This window comes from Zeugodacus cucurbitae, chromosome 3, assembly GCF_028554725.1.
Source record: "Zeugodacus cucurbitae isolate PBARC_wt_2022May chromosome 3, idZeuCucr1.2, whole genome shotgun sequence".
NCBI lineage: Eukaryota > Metazoa > Arthropoda > Insecta > Diptera > Tephritidae > Zeugodacus > Zeugodacus cucurbitae.
Window position 1 is genome coordinate 26,823,158 of NC_071668.1, and position 6,853 is coordinate 26,830,010.

A 6,853-nucleotide genomic window follows, 5' to 3' on the forward strand; every position below is an offset into this window, starting at 1 on the left:
CGGTTGCGTCTGCTTTTCACATTGGCTTGACCACTTTACCACTACTAACTAGTATGACCCTTTTGTGGTTATACGCTTAAACTGACAAGTATTTTTGCATTTGTTTGACTACAATCCCACATACATATGTATGTGTTTGCACAAATCCATGACTAATTATACTGTTAATATAATTCTTTCAATACACAGGAGATGTGTAAGGCTTAAAACAGATTTTTGATATTTAAACATAACACAAGTACAGTCCATTGAAAATATAATGCTGATTTAATAAGAGAATAATTTCTAACTTGTGGATGAAGCTTTCATAAATCCGTTGGGAGAAATTATAAATGACTGATTATGAGGACGACTCAATTTCCGGATAACTGTCTGAACGCTAGTGATAATTAAGGGGGTTTTTTAAACTTTATTACAATTACTTAAAAAATCAAGAACATTTTTTGTCTGCTGCCCAGATTGTCCCAGATTTGTCACTTATCAATCTGAAAAAAAAAAAATATTTTTTTAGGACATATTAGCGAAATTATAAACCTATAAATTCAAAAAGAAAGTATGAAAAGCAATATAAAATAAGCTAGTGAAAGGTCTCTATAAATATCAGATAAATGGGATAATAATTACAATTAATGGGATAATATAATTGAGTTACAACACGAGCAGTTTGCAAAATACATGAAATTTTTTTTATTAGTACTTTGGTGAACTTCCTAACTCGAATCACCATAATCCACAAAAAACTTCAAGTTATTGAGACTTCGATTATAGAAATTACATTAAAACACAACATTTTTCAAAAAGTTGTAAAATATAGATTTATACACAGTTTTATTTATTTACTTCGCATAAAGCTTTATGTGCATACGTTCAACTATTATTAGAGACATTCATCGAAATTTCAACTATAATTAATTCTCATCGCATTAACTCGAGTTCCTTTGGTACAAGTCTCACTCCAAGAAGTCCTCTAGTTAGATTTTTTATTTAAATGCATGTGAATTATCAAAATCCGATAATAACGACGCCACTCCGCCCATTAGATTGGGTGTAGGAATTTATTAAAAGATCTCAATTTGGGTTTCAAAATACTGAAATTTCATTACTAAATAGTACAATATGTTTGAAATACTATCCAAAAATATCAAATCAATCCAAGTAAAATCATAAGAGATATATCCTTTGGAAGTTCCGCCCATCTGGCCACGTCAGTTACAACATAAAACTTTAAACTTGTTTATATCAAAACTCAAAGTGTCATAACTAAGCCATAAATAAAGTTATAACAGTAAAATTTGGAATAAAGGATCGCACTAGGAAGGGACATATTTGGATGTAACTTTTTTGGGGAAGTGGGCGTGGCCCCGTCCCCAAATCGGTTATTTGTATATATCTCGCAAACCAAAGAAGCTATATAAATCAAACTTTCTGCAGTTGATTTTCTTACGTACCCGACCAACACCATGAAAATAGTTGAAATCGGATAATAACCTCTCATACAAAGGTTAGGTTGAAAATTACTAAAAGTGAGTTAACTCACTAACGAAAAACGTCAGAAACACTAAATTTTACTGAAGAAATAGCAGGAGGAAGCTGCACTCAGAAATTTTTACAAAATGGAAAATGGGCGTGGCATCGCCCACTTATGGGTCAAAAACGATATCTCAGGTACTACTCGACAGATTTCATAGAAATTCGGTATATCATATTTTTGACACCCTGATAACACGGACAAAAAATGGGCGAAATCGGTTCACAACCACGACTACTTCCCATTTAACTCAATTTTGAATTCCATATCATTCCTTCACTTAATAATATATATATAAGAAACCAATGAAGATAGCGGAATAAAACTTTACACAATTTGTGTATATCATCTCTGGCTTCATTTGTGAAAAAATTATCGAAAACGGACTATAACTTTTCAAGGCCCCAAATATCGAACATGTTGAACTCAGCGCCTAAGGGTAAATTTTAACCGAAAATATGGGTAAATCTCTCAGCTAATTTAATGTAATGCAGAGGAAATTGTTTTCTTCCAATAGTGTGACTCTGTTCCAAAAATTATTAAAATCGGGTCACAACATCTCCTAGCTCCCATCTACATAATTATAGGTTTTTCAAAAATATCATCCCCTAGCTCCCATGTACCTAATTATAGGTTTTCAAAAATTCGTTGGGCTTTATTACGCATATCAATTATTTATTGGTTAATATGTGATACATCTTAGTAAAATTAAGTGAGCGTATAGCATTGGATATAGTGTACCTTGCTGGTGAAATTGAATGAAATCGGTTCAGGAATTACCTCAGCCCTCATATCTATATATGACGATTTTCGTTATTCTATTAAACTTTATGCCGAATTTATGGGTAAATTTGTGTGTTATGTAAATAAAATTTCTTCAATAAATTGCGAGAGTATAAAATGCTCGGTTGCAACCGAACTTAGCCTTTCCTTACTTGTTTTCCTATTATTACGTTGTGTATTGCAATTTTGTCTCTATCATTATCGATTCAAATATATATGTACAGTGGAACTTCCATAACTAGAACTTCTATAACTCGAAGTTCTCCATAACTCGAACTCTTTAAGTGGCAATAGAGAAGGCAACTTTCATACAAATTTCGTTCCATAAATCGAATTTTTCGACAAGGGCATAATACAAAATTTTAAATTAATATCGAGGCAGAATTTTAAAAGAGTCCCTCTATATAGTAATATTACACTTATGGATTGCATAAATAATCTAACACAAGGCATGGGATACAACGTCAAGAACCAAACAATAGCAAAATACAACAAACAAAATTACAGAAAACATCTTTTATCGTTTGTCCATAAAAATTTTTGCGAAGTAACTAAATAAAACAGTGCATAAATCCATATTTTACAGCTTTTTGGAAAATTTATGTTTTAATGAAAATTCTATAACACGAAGTCTCTCTAACTCGAAGTTTTTTTGTGGATTATGGTGATTCGAGTTAGAGAAGTTCCACTGCATATTACTAGTTTACAGTAAATTTATTTCAAAGCCACTGCAACAAGCGTAGAGTTTGGAAAATAGTTGCGACTTTAATTTAATATTGTAAAAAATATTATTTGAACCACAAATGTAAAAATAAAATAAATATCTGGCCACCTCATGTGTAGCATTCGTTATTTAACTTTATCCGTTTCCGGGCTCTTTACTCACTGAAAAGCATATATTTATGTATGTACGTCCACAAGATTCGATCTACTTACGAAATTCATAAATAATTGAGAGCACGAAGAGCAGCCAGCCATTCATAAAAGCTGTTATAATAATTTTCCTTAAACCACATATGGTGGTACATCCCATTGAGTTGCACGTGAGTTTGATTCATTTTGGTGAATTCTCAACGATATGCGGTTGGTGGTGTGTTCAAACACGCCTTCATTCATTCATCGTGCCAAATAGTTAGGACATGACGAGAGACGATTCGAGTTGAGTTGCATTTGTGGCGAGTACTTACAACTTTTAACCAGTTTTTCGAAAAATATCCCACGATGCAGCACTCCACCACGAAACGAAGAGGTGGAAACACGAAAGTTAAGGTTCACTGCTGCTTGCGAGTGTCTGTTTGTCTGTCCCAAAGAATGCAGAAAATTTTGTCGAGCACATAATAGGGCACAGAATACTCTAAATAAATGTAGGAAAACTGTGCAAATTTGTAATTTACATAAATTTAATCAGCCGTATGGTCCAGCAATTGCAATGTTGTGCAAATAAATAGTTGAAAATATGTTTATATATGCATATAAAATACATACATCGGTTAACAGGAAAAATAATATATAAATCATAAGTGCGTGTGTGTATAAGTGATAAACCAAAAAATAGCATTTTCAAAAGGCCTGCAAAATATCAATAAGATGATTAAATAAGTTGATGTCAAAAAAAGCATGTTAAACAATGTAAAGGATTCATAAGAAAAAAGTTAGTGATGAAAATTTTCAATTTCATGGCAATGAGTGCGCCTGCTGCTTTGGTTTTGGTTCGTGAATGAGCGAACGCGAGTACGACGTGAACCACACAAACTGAGCTATATACTCACATATATGTATGTATGAAAGTATGGGGCGCGGGGTGTGCGGCGTGTGCGGCGTGTAAATGTACCGTGGCGTTCTTTGTACCAGTGGAGCGTTCTCGTTTAGTGTAGTAGCATACTTTTAGGCATTGTAGCGTGGTGACAGAGTGGAATTATCGGGTCGGTCGTGTGTGTGTGTGCGATCAAAAGCGGAAAAGTGTAAAGTGTAAAGTGTAAAGTGTACCGCAGAAGAAAGACAGTGAAGTGAACGCGGTGACATGTAAAAAGCATGAACGAGTGCAGAGCCAGAGTATTAGCAAAGTAGCAAGAGCATAAAAGAGAATAAAGAAAGCTAATAAAACGTGATTGAATCGCTGCAGGTGGAAAACAACGAAGGCAAGGCAGTAAGTGATTTGTTATTTTTTGCACTTCTTCAATAAATAGTGCATTAAAATAAAATGGCAAGCGACGAGAAAAAATGCCAACAAAAAAATTTGTAACGGTTAAAAAAATTAGCAAATCATTTTGTGAGCTCACAACAACAATCAAGTGTAGTAGTTCAAGTTGAGAAAAGTGTGTGTGCAAATATTACGAACTACAAGTGAACGAGTAAAATTTGTGAATGTGCCACTGCCACGGCTATACTACTACATACATATGTACATACTTATAAGCATAAATATATTGTACGTGCAACCAAGCAACTAATCAACTAACTAACCAACCAATCGTTAACCAAAAGTCAAATCAATCCCGCATTGTTAAATGTTATTAGTTTTCTCATGAACGGTTCTCGCACAAATGCAATTTATTCGGTGTTAATAATTCGTCTAATTGCGGTTAGCATTGCTGCTCGATTTTCGCTTTTCAGCAATTAAAAAGCGTATGCAATGCAAAATATCAGAAGTATGAAGTATTCAAATGTGTGCTACAAAATGCAGGCAATCATTTCAACAAAACAGCTCAAGCAACAGCACTCAATACGACAGCCCTCTGGAGCGACCACCACCCACTCGCCCTCGTCGCCCACACCCATTTTCACTTCGTCCAATTCTGGCAATTTGTGATCGAAAACTCCGCTGTTTGAAAAAAATGAGGAAAAAGTAAGATTTGCATGCCTAAAACTGTAAAAGAACAGCGCATAGTTGTGTCTTTAAGTGAAAGTATTTATAGTGTCTCGAACAAAAGTAATCAATGCGCGTAGCAATCAAATATTCTGCGCTAATCCCCACCATTTTGTTATGTTTTTTATCATTTTGTGATTTCGTGGCCTCTAACCTTGTGTCCTAATATGTCTTTGTAGTAGTCGGCTTAAATTCGTCTTCATTCATTTCGTTTCTAATGCTTGCATGGGTTGTTGTGGAGCAAACCGCAACATTTTGTTATGTCACACCCGGATGTGTGAGGTTAGTGCTTGGAACAAATATTTCATTCGCGCGATTGCACAAATACAAATATGTTAACAAAGAAGGCAGTGGAAACAAAAACAGGAAATTGTATTTGCATGACACGTAGCAGCAATTTGAACATGTTCTAATAAGTAAAACAAATTATATTTACATGACAAATAAGTAAAATCTTCTAAACACTTTGAACAATTTACATAAGTTTGTGTCCCATAGCTTATTATTGTCGTATGTCATTCAATTACTATGAATATCTCGAATATCTATTTTACCAAACTTTAAAATTTTCTATTTACTTATACAATAAAATGTTAATTCTGTTTATGTCTGAATTACATTCTTTCTCTTATTGATCTGTCGGTTTCGTTTGAGATCCATTATGGATTGGACATTCCCTGAAAAAATAATTTGTTACATTAAATCTATGTATGTACATATGTATGTATTTTTAACCTTTTTCTGATTGACCTTAAAATGTTTCATCATAGATGGATAGTCACTAAAAAATTAATGTGAAGTTTAAGAATTAAAACTGATGTGGTTCAATAATTACCAGTAGACTCTAGTTGCTTTCACTGGAACCGGAACCCTGAAATTTATCCGACCAAGGACTGACAAAACGGCGGCATTCCTCAAAATTATTTGGGGAATGTTTTATGCCGCTACAACATCAATAAAAACAGCAGCTTCTCATCCAAGTGATTTTTCAGTTTCCTCTATTCAGCTTGTAAAAGTCAAGTTGATAATTTTGCTAACATATAATTATCCAGCCCACTTTCGGTGATACAACACTGACAATGTGTAGATACATATCTATATAGTTCACATTATTTCAATATGTTAATATTATTTAGATAATGTACCCCATAAGTCTAATTTCATTTCATAATTCTAATCTAATTGGAATTTAAACAGCTGTTTTGGACAGAATTAATTTGACACCTGACGTTCTGATTTGCCCGTTAGCCGTTTTTTGTTTATATTATTCGAAATTTCAAAGTCAAATTGTTATTAACGCTAACCTAAGATAGGAAATATTTGTTATACACTTTTTATTGAATCTGCGCTTAATTTAGTCACGAATTGCACTTTGATGGTCATATATAGTTATGATTAATTAATACTACAGAAAGTTTTCTAACCATATCTAAACTAATAAAATTGATTAACAATTTTAATTTATATGTAATTAATTTTTACTTCCATACACACTATTTAACTATGTGTGCGTGTGAACAAACTTATTAAAAATTATTTCCAATTTTAATTGTACAAATTCCTTGAAGATGCCTGTAGCAGCAATTATAGCGAATTCGAAAATTACTCGTTATCTAGGTGCACGTTGGGGAAAGTCTCGTTGACGTTGGCTGCAACGAGTATCAAGAAATAACAGC

General features: G+C 33.3%; 1 long non-coding RNA gene across 2 annotated transcripts; it reads right to left on the minus strand.

The window, feature by feature from the left end:
• Window positions 1-4,704: 4,704 nt before the first annotated feature.
• Window positions 4,705-6,741, minus strand: LOC105218502 (uncharacterized). 2 transcript variants are annotated; one of them, XR_008470585.1, is made up of 4 exons: window positions 6,323-6,741; window positions 6,013-6,250; window positions 5,913-5,958; window positions 4,705-5,854 (listed from the first exon to the last, which is right to left on the minus strand). It is a non-coding gene; the product is annotated as an uncharacterized LOC105218502 (long non-coding RNA). The 2 variants fall into 2 exon arrangements; XR_852085.3 differs by having other exon boundaries at window positions 6,013-6,732.
• Window positions 6,742-6,853: the final 112 nt, after the last annotated feature.